Source organism: Equus przewalskii, chromosome 29, assembly GCF_037783145.1.
Source record: "Equus przewalskii isolate Varuska chromosome 29, EquPr2, whole genome shotgun sequence".
NCBI classification, from domain to species: domain Eukaryota; kingdom Metazoa; phylum Chordata; class Mammalia; order Perissodactyla; family Equidae; genus Equus; species Equus przewalskii.
The window spans coordinates 36,064,093-36,083,725 of NC_091859.1; the positions used below are offsets into that span (position 1 = coordinate 36,064,093).

A 19,633-nucleotide genomic window follows, 5' to 3' on the forward strand; every position below is an offset into this window, starting at 1 on the left:
CTGCTAGTCTCCTTTTGCCAGATAGTCAATCACTGCATATTTTACAAGGAAGAAAAAATATTATGTAAAAAAATAATAAATTTGTGGTTGAAATATTTGGAAACCTGCTGTTTCCTCTTCAGCGTCGTCTCCGTCAAATCCCTCCAAAGCCTGTTTTCAGGACAACGTGACTATGACCAAGAGACAAGGTAGGAGTTTGGGGAGCAACGCGTTCCTCCACAGACTCACGCCCAGCTCCTTCTCTTTGACCAGGGTCTGCTCTCCGTCGAGTGAGGACCCCCACCCCGGACCCTCCTCCCAGCCCCAAGTAGGAGCTTCTGCTGACGCTCACCTGACACTCGCGGGTCGGCCTCCGAGATGCGAGATGCGCACACCTGTCCCTCCAGGTGAGGACTCGGCGAGGACGCCGCGCGCCGGGAGGAGGAAGCCTGCCGGGGGCGGGGTCGTGACGTCAGCCATCCAGCCCCGCCCCGGCCTCCAGGCCACGCCCCGGCTTCCCGGGTCCCCGGGGGTTCGTGCTTCTCAAGCTTGCGGGGTGAGGTGCGTGCGACACTTCCCCCGACGCGCAGGAGCCACGTGAGCCGGTCCACCGGCCATCAGCCGGGCCTGCCTAAGGGAACCTCCAAGGTGGCCCTTGGGGGTGGGCGGACTGAAAGGGGAGATTCTAACTCTTCCAGAACCAGGATCCCTGTGAGAATCCGAGAAAGAGCTGGGACCCCCCCCCCACTCCCTACCTCACCTCCCCACCTCCACCCCTGGTTTACACAGAACCGGGCCTCGGATTCCAGGTTCAAATCACCTGGAGTAAAGACTGACTTCCAGAGGGACAGAGGGAGCCTTGATTCCCCTAGTGTTTTCTTCTTATCCCACGCCCTGTGCTGCTCCAGACCCTGCCTCCGACGCTTCCTGCTAAGGAACGGGGGGGAGGTGGTGAGTGGCTGAGAAGTGTGATCCCAGCCCTTGAGGGTTAAGGAAAGTTGTCCTGGCATCTAACACCTGTAGTCAGGAAACTGTTTCCGTCTTTGCAGTATCTGAGATTGTTTATATTTGGCAAAGTTCTGTGTTGAAAATGCCATCCTGCCGGAGGGGGCCAAAATAGGTTTCACCCATCCAAGAACTTAAAAAATGTGCTTGCCCTTGGACCCAGCAGTTCCATTTCTGGAAATCTATCTTAAGGAAGTTGTCCAGAATACATACTCATTACGGAGTTCCTCATAAGGGTGAAAATCGAAACTAGTCTTAAGCGTCCACTGCGGGGGTGGGGTGGGTGAACAGCACAACCCACAATGGAATATTACTCAACCATTAAAAGTTATGTTTACAAACAGCTTATAATATGAGGAAATACGTTAAAATATTAAGAGAATAAAAGCAGGACGTAAATGTGTGATGACAGCAGGACTGCAGTTGTATTTAAAAACAAAACACAATTCTATGCACAGAAAAGAAGAGCCTGGAAAGAAAATGTTCACTGTGGTTATTTTTGGGTGGGGGCACTATGAGCCTCGTTTTTTATCCTTCTGTTTTCCTGCTTTTCATCTAATCGGTTTATGTCACTTTTATAAAGTCCCTTTATTTCTTAAAAACGTTCCCTTTAATTGAGCATTTACTATAATCTAGGATAAGCCCCTTTCGCATAATCCTTGCAATAGCCCTGAGGTGAGAAATACTGTTTTCCTCCTGTTACGGATGAGGAAACCAAGGTCTGAGAGGTTGATTCCTGAGGTCACGCGGGTAGAAAGGGTCAGACACAGGCCTCTCCGTTTCAAGGCCAGAGGGGCTCTTAAGCAGCCTTCTGATTAGCCACCAAGCTAAAAGGGCCACCAACCACCTTTGGGCTACAGGGAACCAAGGAGAGGGTTTGTCCATCCTTGGGCTGCAGCTTCAAGAGGGAACCACAGGGTCTCAGCGCACCCTCCTCCCCAAGGTGAGCCCCTCCCTCCCAACCAGGAGGCTTTGCGGCTGGCTGGGCACTGGTGGGACCCTGGGAGGACACAGCTTCCCAGAGACCAAGCTCCAAGGTTGAGAGGTCAGCTAGTCTAACTTCATTGGTTATTTTTATAAACTTAATATATTTTTCAGATTATAAAAGCAATATATATATTTGTTATAGAAAATTGGAGAAGTCAATAAAATATAAAGAAGAAAATAAAAGTCAACCCCTTTATTGCTTTACCTTTTGTCATAAAAATTTTAAATTACGCTAAAAAGTAGAGGGAATATAGTCTAATGAACCCATATACCAATCCCTAATTTTCAACAAATATCAACATTTTCCATTCTTCTTTCATCCATCCCCCCACATGTATTTTTTAAAAAGGAAATTCCAGAGATCATATCATTTCACCTGTAAATACTTCAGTAATTACCTCTAATAGATAAGGACTTTGTTAAAAAAACAAGAAACACACAATATCATTATTACACCTGGCAAAAGTAATACCCTTTCTTTCATTAGATCATTTAATATGTAGTCTATGTTCTAATTTCCCTAATTTGTCTCCAAATTTGTCTTTTTATTTGATTGTCTTTTTATAGCTGGTTTGTTTGAATCAGGATCCACACAAGGCTCATATATTATATCTGGTTGATATTTCTTATAAACCTCTCTCTCTCTGTCTTTCACTGAGATAAAATTCACATGCCATAAAATCCACCATTTTGAAATGTACAATTCAATGGCTTTAAACAGATTCACAAGGTTTTGCAACCATTGCCACTATCTATCTAATTCCCTAACATTTTTATCATCCAACAAAGAAACTCCATACTCACTATTAGTCACTCCCCATTTCTGCCCTCTTTGCCCCCAGCCCCCAATGACCATTAATCTACTTTGTCTTTTGCCTATTCTGGATATTTCATATAAATGGAATCATACAGTATGTGACCTTTTGTGTCTGGTTTCACGTAGCGTAAAATGCTTTTAAGGTTCAACCATGTGGTAACCTATATCAGTACTCCATTCCTTTTAATGGCTGAATAATATTCCAGACCGAGTTTCCTAGTCTGGATTTGGTTGACTGCATCCCTGTGGTGTCTTTTAACATGCTCCACTATCCCCCATATTTCCTATCAACTGGTAATTATATGTGGAGTCTTGAAGCTGGAGGCTTGATGTGATTTGGATTCAACTATTTTATCAAGAGTGTTTCATAGATGATGTTGTGTCCTTCCTAGGACATCGTAGCAGGAGCCACAGGGTGTGGGGTCGTCCCACCTTTTAGGGATGTTGAGGTTACCCAGTGGCTTTAGGTGTCGTTAGCCTCATCTTCTGTTGTAAAGTTCTCCATCAACATTTTACCCAGTGGATTCAGCATCCATTGATGATCAAGGACCAGGTCTTCTATTTCACCCTCAGTTTGTAGGTAAGGAAAGCGAGGACGGGAGAAGAGAAGTGATTTGCCCAAGGTCACAGGGTTAGTAATAACCAACAGCTGCCACATATTGGGCCCTTGTTCTATGCCGGGCACTGGAAAGCACTTTACATGAACCAACTCATTTAATCCTCTCAACAGCCCTTTGTGGCTGGCTTCATGTTGCCATCTTCCTTTTCAAATGGGGAAACGAAGGCCCAAAATGGTAAAGGAACCTGCCTTCGATGAGTCATTTTGTAGTTCCCGTCAGGAGATGCTGGAGGACAGAGAAATGGGAAAACACAGTTCTTGTTCTGGTAAATCTGGACGTAGACAGGTGATCAGAACCACAAAAGAGAGTGAGAGAGAGATGGGAGTCATGGAAGTCTTCTCAGAGGAAGCACCACTGGAGCTGGGCTTTCAAGAATGTGTAGGAGCTTGCCATGGGCAATAAAGGCAGAGGAATGAGCCCACCGCATGAATAAGCCCTGAGGTGTGATTTGGGCTATGGCCAAAGGCTCCATTCCTCACTATGGACATAGTCTCACAAATGTCTGCCCTTGGGATGGAGGAAGAGAGGGTGTGGCTTGGCCGTCACATGCTTAGAGTATGCAGACATTATTACAGAGTGAGGAGTGCAGAGAGCCCTGGCCTAGGAGTCTGCAGATGAGTGTTCAATGAGCTATGAGGCTTGGATGCTGTACCCAGGTATGGTCTCTGCCCTCAAAGGCCCAAGAAAAACTGATGGAGCTGGACCTGGGGGCATCAGCTCCCACCCCAGAAAGGAGAGAGGCCACCAGCTCCGGTCTTCAGCTCCAGCTCCAAGATTCTGCCTGGAGGGATCCCCCTCAGATACCTGGACCATTGACTGAAAAGACCCTCCAGCAAACTGTAGTTCAAAGTGCCCATTGTAATATATATGCATTTGTTTCTGTGTGCATAGAATGTTTCTGGAAAGGTCCAGAAGAAAAATATTTGCAAATCATGTTTTCTTTAATATAAAAAAAGCACCTTGAAACCAATAAGAAAAATGCCGACTATATGATATAAAAATGACTAAAGAATATGAACAGACTGTTCACGGAAAAGGAAACACAAAGGTCTCTGTAACTCAGGCAAAGATGGCAGCCTCATTCAAAACAGGAAAAATGCAATTTAAAACTACACTGAGATTCCCCTTTCATCCGTCAATTGAGGAAAGATGCAAAGTTTTGGTAACACGCTGATGGCAAGATTCTGAGGAAACAGGCTCCTCCATCCACAGGAGAGTAAGTGAGCGCAGCCCCTGAGGAGAGCAGTGACGATATCGATCAAAACGGCAACTGCACACGTCCTTTGCCCTTGGCATCCCACATCCACGTATTTTATCTTACAGATATAACCGCACGGGGGTGGGGGGAATGGGTTGTGAAGAGGGTTATCCATAGCAGTGTGTGTGTGTGTGTGTAAAACAACTTATGTCTGTCAATAGGGGCTGATAAAACAGACCATAGAACGTTCATCTGATGGAGCACAATGAAGCCGTAGAAAGGAATGAGGAAGCTCTTTATGTACAAATGGAGAAAGATCTACACCAAGTATTGTTCAGTGAAAAAAAGGCAGGTTCAGAGAAGAGGATAGAGTTGGTGGCTATTTATGTAAAAGGCAGAGAGGAGAAAGAACACGCATGCATCCCTCTTTTTCTATTTTTATCACACGAGTATCTCCGGCCGGCGGTACAAGAGGCTGGTAAGGCGGTTGTCTCCTCCAGAGAGGACATGGGTGGCGGGGGAAGGCATGGGGGAGACCTTCACTGTACCCGCTTTGTAACTTTTGAATTTCGATCCACAGGAAAATATTTTCCATTGCAAAAATTACATTCAAAGTTGAAAGGTTCATTTTACAGAGAGGGAGACTTGTGGGTCAACAGGGTTTGCAGGTTCCTCTCCCACCAGGCGCAGGGTGGAGGCGGGCAGGGGCCAGGAGGACGTCATCGGTGGGACACTCTCCTTGGTTTCCTGATTTAATCCTCACAGCCACCTGCCCATTTCTCAGTTGTGAACACTGAGGCTCAGCACTGGAGAATGACACCCCAAGCGCACAAGCCTGGGGAGGCAGGGGCAGTCAATGTCCACTTCACTTCAAGGCTCATGGCCCCCCACATGCCCTGTCACCACACAATGCCACCCGCAGCCGGCCAGCAGGCATGACGGATTTCTCATTTAACTGGCACTGGCCGTTCTTCATCCTGAACTTTCTGGTTATTGGACCAAAGTGGACTGTTGTTTGCCTGAATTACATTTTATTAAAAAAAAAAAGGATAAGCTGATTGAATGAACAGTCATAGGACTGGAATGAATCCAGCCAGATTTATCAGAGACTTGACTCAACCGGCCCGTCCATTGGATTCTTTGGGAATTTACTTTAAATTTAGTAGGCTTTTGGATTTGCTGGCTTTTTGAATAGGCCTGGATTTGGAAAGAAATTCAATTAAGTAGCTCTTTAAATTAGCAGGATTATTTTTCGATTGAATTATGGCAGTTTCTTTCAAGAGTTAATTTGCCTCCTCTCTGAAGCTGTTCTAGAATTTACCAGACTGTTCTGGGGGGCATGGAGATTCCTACCACTTCAGGTTCAGTCTATGCAGCAGCTGCTTCCCCCTGAGGCCAGCCCTGGGGCCACTTCCTCTGGTTCCCCCTCCCCCACCGCATAGCCTGGCTTCCTGGTTCACACTGGGTGGTAGTGAAGAGTTTCCAGAACTGTCTCCCCACTGGGCTCTCAGTTCTTTGGGGCAGAGGCTGTGGATTCAGCTGGGTCGCAGTGCCTGGCACAGATCTTGGCCCAGAGCAGGGGGTCGGGCCAGGGTGGGAATGAACTCAACTGAATTGACCCCAGGCCTTCTGATCCCAAGGCCGCAGCCTCCCTCCCACTTCGCTGGGACATTCAGCTTAGCGCTTTTGTGAGAGGGGAGGGGGTTCTAACCGACCCATGTTGGAAGTATACCCAGAAGCCCTCCATCTCTCCACTCCCATTCCTCCTGGCGTCTACCCAGTAATGCAAATCTCCAAAGTGCACCATCCTTTACAGTTTACAAAGAGTTGTCCACCATCTCTCTTTACTCCTCAGAGCAATCCCATAAGAGGTGGGTTCTCTCCCTCCTTTTACAGCTGACATCCCTGGGGCTCAGAGAGGGGCAGGGCCTTGCCCAACATCCCACAGCCAGCGGGTAGGGGAGGTCAGGACTCCAGGCTCCTGGAGGGAGGGGCTGAGGCCAGGAGGTGTGCAGGGTGGTGGAGAAATTGTAGGGGGGGGGGGTGCCTCATGCTGTGCTGTACGGGTGGAGGGATGAGGGCTGGGGAGCATCTAGGCTCCAAGGGCATGAGGCCTGAGCCGTGAGATGCAGCAGCAGAAGGTCAGGGAAGATTCCACAAAGTCCTGGGAGGGGAGGAGGTGGCCGGCAGTCGTGGGAGGAGGAAGCGATGTGGGCTCACCCATTCAATCATAGCAGACCTGAGGGCCTGCTGGGGCTGGCCCAGGGCTGGGCCTCGGATGCAGGCAGGGGCCCGCAGGACAGCAGCCCACTGCTCTCAGGAGGTGCACGGGCTGGGTGAGGAGGCGCAGGGTCAGTCTGCCTGGCAGGAAAATGACAACTCTGCTGGGCAGCACTTACTGAGCGCCCGCTGTGTGCCTGCCTCTGTTCTAACTGCTCTCCACGCACTGACCCAGTTAGTACCAACCTGGGGGCCGGTGCTGTTAGACGCCCACTTCGCGGCTGGAGACTGGTGTTGGGAGGTCGGTGACTTGCTCAAGGTCACGCAGCTGGTAAGAGGGAGAGCTGACTTTGAACCCGGGCAGGAAGGCCCTAGAGCCTGGCTCTTAACGAGCTGCAGCTGCCTGGCAGCCCAGGCTCATCAGCAGGGCAAGGGGACATGCGGGCTGAGACAGAGGCTCTCAGAGGGTGGACTTTTCTGTTCTTTTTTCTGTTTGCCTGGAAGCAGAGGAATGAACTAACTGAAGGTGAGAAGACTCGGGTTTAAGCCCCCCCTCGTGCACTTGCAACTGTGTAACCGTGACCCCTCGCAGCCTCAGTTTCCCCATCTGTAAGGTGGGGAAAGAATCCTTATGGAGCTTATGGAGGTAAAGCCCAGTGCCTGGTACACACCAGGCGCTCAGTAAAGTGGGGTCCCTTCCCTCTCTTGAACCCCTGAGGAGGTCAGGGACAAAAAGTCAGAGGGGCTTCCCTCCAACCCCTCTCCAGGGGTCTGGAAAGGTCTTCTTGTCCAGCCCACTGTGTGTACAGAGAGTGGACTTGTCTCGGGCCAGAGATGTGCTCCAGAGGAGGAAATTCTTTGAACTCTTTGATGATGATGGGGATGACAGTGGTGATGAAGATGAGGTGGTGATGAAGAGGATGGTGGTGGCGGTGGTGACGAAGCTCTGGCCCCTCCCTGACATTCCAGCAGGCCAGGGCGGGCTCAGCTAAGTGCTGGGCATCGCTCTGGGAGTGTGTGAGTGAGTGTGGGCACCCAGAAAACTCCACTGTGGGAATGACGGCCTTAGCCCTGTCACCAACTGTGCCTCGCCCTCAGGTCGTGGCCCTTGATGACTCCCTCTGACCTGCCTTTTCTACTCTCTGACAGAGCCTGTCCTGTGGGATTGACTGCCCAGATTGAGGCCACACTTCCTAGAAGGTTGTAACCAAAGCCCAGAGAGGGGAGACACTTGCCTGAGGTCACACAGCAAATCTGGACAGGGCAGGAACCCAGGGCTTCTGATTCTTGACTCTCTACCAGCCCTATCTTCTCCTGCTGAGTTAAGAGGGTGATAGGAAGGCTGCTTTGAGGCAATCTCTCAGCAGATCTGCCTGAGGTCCTACTGTGCACTGGCACCGGGAAGGGCCTGGAGATGGTGGAGACCTGACCCTGCCCTGTGGCAGCTCACAGGGCCTTGGGGGAAGGAGCCCCAGCGAGGCGTACAGGGAAGGTCAACCTCGGAGGATGGGAGAGGACCTTCCTAGAGGAAGAGAGGGTAACAACGAGAAGCGAGGGAAGGAAGGGGCGGGCACGGACTTCCCGGAGCAGAGGCTCCTTGAGGTGGGCGAGGGTGTGGTATCTGGCACTCCGAGGGGCCTAGCAACCCTTGAGGAGTGATGGGAGAGGCCAGGGAGGGCAGGGGCCAGGAGCCTTGGACGCCAGACCAAAGTGTCTGATGGTGTCTTGTAGACCACGGGGTCCCAGGAGGTTTTGAGCAGAACACAGACTGAGGGTCTTCCCAGAGGGCAGCTGGGGGAGGGAACAGAGGAGTGTAAGACCCCGAGACTCCCTGAGTTATGGTGACCAAGAGGTCTTGGGAGCCTGGAGTGTCTTGTCCAGTGGGACGCTGTGTGGGGAGGAGTGGGGTCTCGGGCTGGGGTGGAGGTGTTGGGACCTGGATGATGGTGAGAAAGAAGGTGGCAGCGTGTGGGGCTGTGTCCTGCGCCTGTCCCCATCAATGCCCCACTTCCTCCCCCTCTTGCATTCTCTGCCCCGATGTCAATGTCCTTGCATTTTGGGGCCACATTCTCCCTCCTCTTCCACAACTTTGGGGGCCTCTCTTTCCCCTACTCTGCCTGCCCAATTCCTGCTCATTTTTTTCTTGTTAATGAAAATAATTTTTTAATTGTGGTAAACATGCATAACTTAAAATTTGCCTTTTAGCTATTTTTAAGTGTACCGTTCTGTGGCTCTGAGTACATTCACCTTGTTGAGCAGCCATCACCAGAGTCAGGGAGTCAGGGAGACTTCTCAGAGGAGGTGGCCTGTCCTCTGAGCTTTGAGAAACAGGCTGTATGGTTCCCCCTGTTAGGCGGCACCTGGAGGAGTCAGGTTCACGGGCATGGAAAGCAGGATGGCGGGGCTCCGGGCTCCGGGAGGGGAGGATGGGGAGTTAGCGTTCTGTGGGTACAGAACTGGGCACTGGCTGGAACATGCTACCCGACTTGGCCGGAAGGTCTCTTCAGTGTTTATTTTTGGTGCCGGGGAGGGCGAGGACACGGAACACAGGGAGGTGGCCTGACTTGCCCAGGTGACCCCAGGAACCCGCTCCCCTTGCTGCTCTGGGCTCTGGGGCCACATAGGGAGGCAGCCTGCAGGGCCCCTGCCCCAGAGAAAGGTCAGACCCTAGGCTCAGTGCGAGCTGCGGGAGCCAAGCCGACCTGGGTTCAAATCCCAGTCCGCTCGCTCCTTCGGGGCCCACAGCTCATTCCTCATCCGTGAGTGGGGCGCACATGCGATGCTGCTGCCTCTCAGAAGGGCCGGAGCACCCAGTGAGGACCACACTCCAACTCGGGGCCAGGCTTGGGGCTGGAGCTCAGCAAATATCCCCTCAGCCCTCCTTTCCTGCACTGACATGTGAAGGGGACAGCTCAGCGGTGCAGACAGGCCTCGAGAGAGGGAAGGGGACAGCTCAGCGGTGCAGACAGGCCTCGAGAGAGGGAAGGGGACAGCTCAGCGGTGCAGACAGGCCTCGAGAGAGGGAAGGGGACAGCTCAGCGGTGCAGACAGGCCTGGAGAGAGGGAGGTTCAGGTCCCAGCCCTGCCTCTGACCTACTCTGAACCTCAGTATCTTCATCTGCCTCTTATGGCTGCTGTGCTGTGCATGTGAGTGGGGCTGTGCTGAGGGGCAAAGGCCACCCGCGGCTGTGTCCTCCCTTCTGAGGGAGATGGAAGGGGCTTGTGTTAGGCTGGCCTTAAGGAGATGTGGGAAGGGGGCCCGGTGGGAGGCAGATCCCGGGCAGCAGGGCCCGGGCCCACTGAGGCAGACCCTCTGGAGGTTGTGTCCTGGACTCTGCCCTGTTCTGTGTGAGAGCACAGGCAAATCCCCTCCCCTTAGAGGGCTCAGTTTCCCCTTTTGTACGCGGGGATTTCCACAGCCCCGGAGCTGGGCTTGGAGTCAGGTGGGACGTCAGGGGACTCACTTCCTTCTCCCTGGGCATGAGAGGCTTCTGTGAGACCGAGGCAGGCCGCCGCCTTGCGAGCAGGGACACCAGGCACAAAAGCTCCTCAGGGTCGAGAAGGCCTTTGCAGACGGCCTGAGCCATTTGATAGATGGGGAAACTGAGGCTCCTGGGGTGAGGCGGCCGGTCCGGGGTCCCAGCGTGGAGTCAGCGCCAGGCCAGAGCCAGGCCCAGGTCCCTCGTACCCCTGCCCCTTTCCTTCCGACCCCGGCCCCCGGCGCCCCCTCCCTCCAAGGCCCAGGCTAGACCTCGGGCGGCGGGCGGCGCGGCGGGCGCTCGCCTGCTGCCCCCGTGTGGCCGCCGAGGGCGCTGCCTCCAGGTCGGGTCACGCGGCGCGGAGCTGTCCGTGCCAATCGCGGAGCGGACCGCGGCGCACCGGCGGGAGACGGCGGGCCGGCCGCCTGAAACCCTCGGGCCTTCGCCTGCGACCGCGAGGAGGGCCCTGAACGCGGTCATTCACAAGCAGAAACCCAGGACGCTTCTGGGAGGCGGGGTCACTTCGACAGGTGGCCCTGAGTGTTGGCGAGCGCCCTGCCGTGGAGGCCAGGGCTGAATTAGGTGCTGGCCTGAAAATAGCGAGGCTTTGGAGCGGGTTCCAGGCGCTCAGTGGCTGTCCCTTAACCTCTCTGCGCCTCCTTGTTCTCGGGGGAAATTGGCTCACACGTACACACACGCACTCACACACACCCCTCTTTACAGGCTGCCTGGAGGATTAACTGAGGTGGTGTCTAAAACATTCAGCCCAGGGACCGGCCGGTGGCGCAGCAGTTAAGCGTCCGCTTTTCGCTTCGGTGGCCCCGGGTTCGCCGGTTCGGATCCCGGGTCCGGACATGGCACCGCTTGGCACACCATGCTGTGGTAGGCATCCCACGTAGAAAGTAGACGAAGATGGGCACGGATGTTAGCTCAGGGCCAATCTTCCTCAGCAAAAAGAGGAGGATTGGCAGCAGATGTTAGCTCAGGGCTAATCTTCCAACCTTCCTTATAAAAAAAAAGCATTCAGCCCAGCGCCTTGTCCCAGTGTGCCGGGCCGGCCTCCCTCCATCCATCCCTCCCCTCCATGGCAGTTTGGGATGGAAATGCACCTCCCAATGGTGGGAGGAGAACCCTGGAGATCCATGGACAGAGCAGGAAGCAAAGCTCATCACAGTTTCCATCACAGTTTCCTTCTTCAGTGCGCTCACCATCCCTCTGAGGGGGTCGGGAGAAGGTCTCCATTAAGTACCAGTGAGGGGACACCACTTTCGACCCTCCCTGTAACGGCTGGGCCTCGTCCCAGCACCGATCGGCAGGAGCCCCTGGGGAGTAGAAACACACTGGCAGATTTCATTTTATTGATTTCTACCTCCCCTTCTGTACATGGCAGCTTCATGGTTTCCACTGATGGTGGGGAGAGAAAGTTTCCTTTTAAAATAAACTTAAGTAAAAAAGTGAGTTTTTAACATGCATTATGTTTTAAAGTCAATCTCGTTTAAAGGCCCCCAACTCTGGCAACAGAAGTGACAGTGGGGTGAGGATGACAACAGTTGGGGCTGGAATCCACTTAGCTCCCTTCCACGCCCCTCGGGTGAGGGCAGAGCTTTCATTCTATGGACTTAGTTCGGACATTCAGCCCGGCACCCACTGTGTGCTGGAGCTGCCACCCTCCGAGTCTCCTCTTTGGTGCGGAGACAAACCCCCAGCCCAGGCGGGGGCCCCACCAGGCTGGACATGCACCCATCCTGGGTGAATGTGAGAGGAATGAGCGGGTCGGGTGGGGGCGAAGCTGGGGGCAGAAAGGCGGGGGCCCAGCCAGTGCTCTGCTCCACCAGCAATTGGTCCAGAGTTTGCAAGTGACCATCTGAGACCCCCCGTGCCTCCCAGACAGAACCAGCCAGGATGGTCAGCACCTGCGATTGCGATGTGCCCCTGTTTCCGGGCCGTTGGTGTTATCTGAGCCGAACCTGACTATTATGGATTGAATGTTTGTGTCCCCCAACCCCCAGAGTGATGGTATTGGGGGGGGCCTACGGGAGGTGATTAGGTCATACGGGTGGAGCCCTCATGAATGCAATTACTGCCCTTATAAAGGAGACCCCAGAGGGCTCTCTTGCCCCTTCTGCCATGTGAGGACACAGCGAGAAGATGGCTGTCTGTGAACCAGGAAGTGGACCCTCACCAGACACGGAATGCACTGGAGTCCTGCTCTTGGACTTCCCAGCCTGGAGAACTGTGAGAGACGAATGCAGCTTGGTGAGGGCAGACGCCGGCTGAGCACTTTGCTCGGAGACGGGGACCATGGGACTGGACAGTGCCCGGGAGGAGGCGGGTCGGGGGTGCTGAGCTTGTTTGGGGCTTTCTGAGCTGGAGGAGTGGGGGAGGCCAGGAGGAGGGGTCCGGGAGGTGCTGTGGGTGTAGACGCTCTCACAGGCAGGATGCCCTCATATCTTCCCTGTGAATGGCTCCCCATCTTGTGTGAGCTCCTGGGGGCAGGGCTGGGGTCTCCCCTGTGCCTGGCATGGGCCTGGCATTCAGCAGGCTCCTAGCGAATTTTGAGTGAACAAAGTCACAAATGAGTGACCCAGAGGCATCACCCTAAGATTCCAAGACATTGTGGATCTGAAAGGACGGAGGCTGAATCACCCAGGAACGTGAAGAGTAGCTTCCAAAAGGACACACCCCAACCGGCACGGTGGTTGCCTCTGGGCATGGAGGGGGAGAATGAGGAGGGAGGGAGTCTTACTTTTGTGTTTGCATGTTTATATATTATATTATAATGTGTTATAATTATGCACTACCATGTGCACGTTCAATAAATGAATGTGGAAGTAAATAATCACCTGGGGAGCTCCTTAAACAAGCAGACTCCTGGGCTGCAGCCCCAGAGGATGGAAGCAGCAGGTCTGGGGGTGGCGGAGGGACCAGGATGAGTTCCCCAGGTGATTCTGTCACAGGTGGCCCTGGACCACACTTTGGGAACAAAATCAATAGCTGAATCCTCTTCCCACCGGCCACCAGCTGGGCTCATTTGCATGGTCTTTTGCATATATTTGCATGACATCTCTGGTTCCAAATGATGCCCTTGTTAGCCCCATCCTCCTCTGTTCTGCTGTGTCTTGAGGAAAGCTTCTCCCTTCCCCACCCCATCCCCTAGCACTGCGCCCATCCCCCGTCCCGGCCACCCCCTTCCTCCTCACTCCCTATCCCCAGCCAAATACGTCATTCTTTTACTCCACCTCCACATTCTCCTAGTTCCCCAAGGCCTGGCACACACGTCACCTCCCCACCCCACCCAGCTGAACGTCTGTTCCCAGTCCCCACTCTCTATCCTCCTCCTTGAAACTCGCCAAACATCCCTCCCTCTCTCACCAGCGTCCCCGGGGACTGAACATCCACTGTGTGCCCAGGGCTGGGCCAGGCCCTTCGTCCATCTCACCCCCCAAGTCCTCCAGAGACCCCAGGAGACCAGACCCCATTAGACCCATTGTACAGACGAGGCCACTGGGCCTTAGAGAAATCACGTGACTCACCAGAAAGTGGCGGCTCTTTGCACCCCACTGACCTGCCTCCCAGAGCGCCGTGGCCTCCACTCTGCTTGCGTGAAGGTCATTTGGGTTTTGTTTTGCTTCACTTGCTTTAATCGGGTCTCCAAAATTACCCAAGTCATACACACTCACTGAAGAAACATGCAAATAATCCAGGAATGTTGAAGAAAATATGCGTTCCCTCCCCCCACCACCCCAATAACCCTGTCTAGGAAGAGCCAGCGAACCGTCTGGGGTCTGCTTCCAGCCTCTTATGCACTTATATACAGATGTGACGTACGCAAATATGTAGACATAGCATTTTTATTATAAGATATACATGCAAAAGACATACAATTTAAAGAAAAACAATACAGACGCCCATGTACTCACATCCAGAAAAACTGCCAACGCCTTAGAAACACAGCCCTGCGCCTTCCACAGCTGCCGCCCTCCCTCCTCTGACTTTCCTACAGATCGACCACATGTGCATATATGTGTTCTCTCTCTCTCTCTCTTTTTTTTTTTTTTATGAGGAAGACTAGCCCTGAGCTAACATCTGCTGCCAATCCTCCTCTTCTTGCTGAGGAAGACTGGCCCTGAGCTAACATCCATGCCCATCTTCCTCTACTTTCTATGTGGGATGCCTACCACAGCATGGCTTGCCAAGTGGTGCCATGTTTATACCTGGGATCCGAACCCGTGAACCCCCGGACACTGAAGCAGAATGTGTGCACTCAACTGCTGCGTCCCCGGGCCGGCCACACATTTATTCTTAAATAGTGAGTTAAGGATGAGAACTGCTAAATCGTTGCGTGTGCTGCATGTTCAACTCTATTAGGCAAGGCTAGACTATTTTCCAAGGAGACTGAACCAATCTTTACTCCCACCCATAATGCATGAGCATCCCCACAGAGCCATACATCCTTGCCAAATGTGCAACTGTTCAACTTTATAATTTTTCCAAGCTAGTGGGAATAAAATTCCAACTCATTGTGACTTTAATTTACATCTCTCTGATTACTAATGAGATTGGATATCTGTCTTGTTTTTATCTTCTATATCCGTAGTGATTATTATTTTATCCTTGATATATTAGTCATTGAAAGAGTTGTGATAAAATCTCTAATTATGATAATGGGTTTAATTTTTCCTTGTTTTGCTTTGTATATTTTGGGTTATGTTACCAGGTGCATAAGAGTTTAGAATTGCTGCGTCTTCTTGGAGTTATATATTCCTTCTCTGTTTCTAATAATGCTTTTGCCTTGAAGCCTAGTTTGTCTGTTATTAACAGAGTGATAAATCCTTTTTTTTTTTTTTTTGAGGAAGATTAGCCCTGAGCTAACTGCTGCCAATCCTCCTCTTTTTGCTGAGGAAGACTGGCCCTGAGCTAACATCCATGCCCATCCTCCTCTACTTTATATGTGGGACACCTGCCACAGCATGGCTTTTGCCAAGTGGGGCCATGTCCGCACCCAGGATCCGAACCAGCGAACCCCGGGCCACCGAAGCGGAACTTGTGCACTTAACCGCTGTGCCACCGGGCCGGCCCCTGATAAAGCTTTTGATTTTGATCTTTTTCCAGATAAAGAAGGACAATTTATATTTGTCTCCCTCTCTTCCTCTTAGTTGGGTCAAATCACTTCTAAACTACCAGTTGGCCTTTGTGAGAGGTGACTTGATTTCTTATTTTAAAACTATTTATATTATGGAAACTTTTCAATATAGACAAAACTACAGAACCATATAAAATGAACCCCCACGTACCCATCAACCAGCTCAGATATACACCAAATCAATATATTTATCTCCATTTGTTCTCCCATCCAATAGTATTTTGAAGAAGCTCTCATCCGTCATATAAATTAATCCCTAAATATTTAAGAAGTATCTCTAAAAGAAAAGGACTAAAAAGAAACCCAATTCCCATTACTGTCCTATAACAATAATTTCCTAACATCATCAAGTGTCATCTTTTACAATTTGCTTGTTTGAGTGAGGATCTAAATAAGGCCTGTGAGAGTGTATAATTGGCCAACGTCTCTTAAGTCTCGTTCAGACTACATTTATATTAGTACAGGCTCCTACTCTTTCTCTTTTATTTTCCTTGCAATTTGATGAAGAAACCAGGTCCTTTGTCCTTCATATAAAAATATTTTATTTGATGGGATTATATAGATAATATTCTTTAGCAATATATGTTGGCCGTCTTTCCTCTTAGTACCTATAAGTCAATTTTTGGTTTTTAGCTGGTGCACAGAACTCCATAGTTACTATTTTTTAAAATGTCTTATCTCCTCTACTTACCTACATGAGCCTTGGAGGAGATAATTCACTCAGCAAACATTTAATGAGCACCTAGTCTCTGCTAGGCCCCATGCCCGATCCTGAGAGCTGTAGTAGGAATAAGCCAGACAGGTTCCCGAAGCTTCAACTCAGACTTTCATGGTCTGCAGCATGTTCGAAGAGACCTTGTTAAATGCAGGTCCCAGGGCCCCCTCCCAGACGGGCTGTCTCTCTCGTCTAGCACTGTCCTGTACAAATGCGTGTCAATTTACATTTTCTAGTAATTATGTAAAAAGATAAAAAGAAACAGGTGGAATTTTCCTTACAGAAAATTTCAATTACATATTTAACTATATATTTTAATATATAAAATAAAATATATTTAGTAAATATATTTAATAAATAAAAATGTATTTTAATTATATATTTTATTTAACCCAGTATATCCAAAATATTATCATTTTTAACATATAACCAATAAAAAACATTATTATTGAGATGCGTTGTACTCTCTTTTCACGTGCTAAGCGTTTGAAATCCGGTGTGTGTTTTACATTTACAGCACATCTCCACTCGGACCGGCCACATTGCAGGTGCCCCGTGTGGGTCGCGGCTACTGTGGGACAGCGCAGCTCGCGAGTCTCATCCGAATGGCCCCGGGGCTGTGAAAAGCACTTTGCAAATTCCAGTGCCCCAAACAAAATTGAGGACAACGTCATATCTAGGCTCAAATCCCGCCCCCAACTCCTCCCTCCCCGCCTCAACACCCTCCCGCCCCTTCCTGGATGCGTGACCTCGGAGCGCCTCCGCCTGCAGGCTGGGTCTCCGCGCCCGCGATGGGCGGGCGGGTCCCTCCTCGCGGTGCTGCAGGAGCGTCTGATGAGAGGGGTGCCGATGCCCTCCGCGTGTTCGCGCCAGCGGGCCGTGAGGATGCGCAGGTCCCGAGGCGGAGAGAGGACCGAGCAGGGCTCCAGCCTCAGGGACCGAGCGGGCCGCGGGCCCGGGCTCCCCGCCGGGGTCGGGGTACCGCGTGGGGCTCGGCGAGGGGCCACGTCCGCCCGGCGCCCGCAGCCTGCCGTCCCCGAGGCCGCCACGGGGCGGCGCTGTGGGACAGGGGCCCCGGGGAAGGCGCGGGGGGCCCTGGGCAGGTGAGGCAAGAATTCCTAGTAACCGCTTGTTTGGCGTGGACTTCCCTAGGGAGGGGAGAAGGGGATCATTCTGGTTTCCTCTGTGGCAGCAGGGGAAACTGAAGCGAAGAACTGTTCCCTCTCCCACGTTTATCCAATTCAAGCAACAGTTGCTGTCATGGGAGGAACTCGGGCTTCCCATTCCAGGTGAGGTCCTGATTCTGATCAGCCGAGGGACCTGGGCCGTCGTTCTAGCTGCCGGGCCTGCTTTCCCACCTGTAAACAGGGATGCCAGTACCTCCCAGGGCAGGAGTGGGGCCACTGCAGATGATGGCTAGAAAGGGGCATTGCCAGCTGTCTGATGCCAAGCTAGGGTCAACACATGCGACTGAAAGGTGAACTTTGAAGAATGAGGATGAAAAAAACCACTGCCATCAGCAAAGAGCCTAATGCCCTTTACACTGTCGGAGCGGCCCATGAGGTTGCTGCTACTGTTGCCCCCATCTTACACAGGAGAGCTGAGCCTCAGAGACGAGGTGTGGCTTACCCGAGGTCACCACAGTCCAGCAGAGCCTGACTCAGGCTTCTGTGCTCGCGCCTGACCAGATGTTAGCTGAAGTTGGAGAGGGGGCACTTTCCCTGCCCGGCTGTTGTCTTCCATCCCTGGCTCCTGGCTCCCTTCCTTCCTTCTCGGCTCCTCTGGTCTCCCCCCACCCCCCAGGTTGCCAGTTTCCCATTAAGACAAGAAGCTTCTCCATGCCCACGACTCATGCCTGCCAGTCAGAGTGGTCCATGCCCCTGGCCACGGGGATGGACTCAGGGGTGGACGTGTGGCTCCAGTGAGGCTGGATTCTGGGACTCTGGTTGGAACTGTTGGGAGAGACTCTCTCCTGCCTGCTGAGAAACTGAGCAGTTGTGAACCTGGAGCCCGGGGCTTCTGGAGACGCTGCTTGAGCCTCTGGCTTCATCTTTGACTGAGAGGGGCTGCCTGGCCATGGGCTTGTGCACCAGGATGCAACCGAAGCACCCCAGCCTTCCACGTGCCTCTCCCTGCCCACGCTGCCCAGAAAGGCCACCTCCTGCCCGTCTCCACCCTCTCCCCACACTAGCTCACCAGACCTAGGATCTGGGGATTGCAGGCCCCTGAGATGTGGGTTCCCCCAACTCCCTGCCTCAACCAGGAAAGTTCTCAGCTCCACTCCGACAGGTGGGCAGCCGTGAGGAGTAAGCCCTTTGCCTAGAGATGCACAGTTGGCGAGCAGTGGGCCTGTGGGCTGGAATCCATCAGTGCATTCATTCAATTCCTCATCCAGCAAGCCTCTTCTGAGCCCCTGCCCAGGGGCAGCCACCAGGGTGCAGGGTGCCGGCTCTGGAAACAGACCCCAGGGCTCCAATTCCAGCTGCCTCCCTCGCCAGTGTATAATCATGGGCAAGCTGCTTCACTTTTCTGTGCCTGTTTCTTATCTGTAAAACAGGGGAAAGAGGGAAGTCCCCTAGTGCCTCCAGAAACCAAAAACCTTCCGCCTGTTGACAGCAGCCCCTCTTTCATAAGGCCGCGCTCTGCACGTGCTGCCCCTCGCTTCGATGCTCTTCCAGAGGGACCATGGAGTGGTTGAGAGCTTGGACTCCGGATCCGGGCAGTCTGGGTTCCAGTCCCAGCTGGAGATGAAGGAGAAGGGCATCCCAGCAGGGGAATCGCAGTGCAAAGGCACTGAGGTAGGAAACAGTCCACTGCATTGGGGAGAAAGTTCCTTGGGGCTGAGTGAATAATGGCTCCACTCCTAATGTAGCAGTCCTGTCTCCTTCCTTCTGCCCTCAGGAGAACTGCTTTCTCTGGGATGGGGCTGTGGAAACATGGACTGGCTTGAAGGCCCAATGGAGAATTTGGGGATCCTAATTAGCATGATGGTCCTGGGCCCTAGGGGAGAAACGGTGCCCAGGTGGAGTGGAGCCCCTCAATTGGAGCTGGAATTGCAGTCGAGCCCAGAGGAGCATGCAGCCCAGCCTTGGAGAGGGCCTCAGGTGCCCAGGACGTGGGGTGGTTACCAGGAGGCAGGAAGGCCAAGGGCCCAGGTTGACAGTGCCTGGCAGAATGGGGGAGGGCTGGGGGCGCCGGTGCAGGCCCCCAGCAGCCAGACGCCCTCGCATTGCTTCTGGGCCTCTCCGTGGAGGAGCTGGAAGCTAACATAGGACTCTTTCGGGGGCCTGAGGTGAGCTGGAGTCACTTCCTTGCCAGATGGGAGAGGTTGCCTCAGTCTCTTCAAGGCCAGGCTCTCCACCCACGCGGGACTGGCAAGGTGTGGGCAGTGATGGTGGCGTGCGAGGCCAGGGGCGCTGAGAGCAGGGAGAGGGCCGCAGCCGCCGGGGCTGGGGGCCTGATGCTGAGAC

At 52.6% G+C, this 19,633-nt stretch overlaps 1 protein-coding gene and 1 long non-coding RNA gene across 4 annotated transcripts in view; one reads left to right on the forward strand and one right to left on the reverse strand.

Annotated features, from left to right (window-relative positions):
- The window catches only part of CSNK1E (casein kinase 1 epsilon), a 35,992-nt gene extending 34,832 nt beyond the window's left edge, over positions 1 to 1,160 (reverse strand). Inside the window, exon 1 of one of the 3 annotated variants that reach the window (XM_070599760.1) lies at positions 332 to 1,160. The gene's annotated coding sequence lies outside the window, so the exon portion shown is untranslated. The remainder of the gene's footprint in view (positions 1 to 331) is intronic. The other 2 variants (XM_070599755.1, XM_070599769.1) reach the window with 2 other exon arrangements.
- Positions 1,161 to 5,049: 3,889 nt separating this feature from the next.
- On the forward strand, positions 5,050 to 15,736 carry LOC139080258 (uncharacterized). Its single transcript, XR_011534600.1, has 4 exons — positions 5,050 to 5,084; positions 12,400 to 12,561; positions 14,489 to 14,614; positions 15,158 to 15,736. It is a non-coding gene; the product is annotated as an uncharacterized lncRNA (long non-coding RNA).
- The last annotated feature ends 3,897 nt before the right edge of the window (positions 15,737 to 19,633 follow it).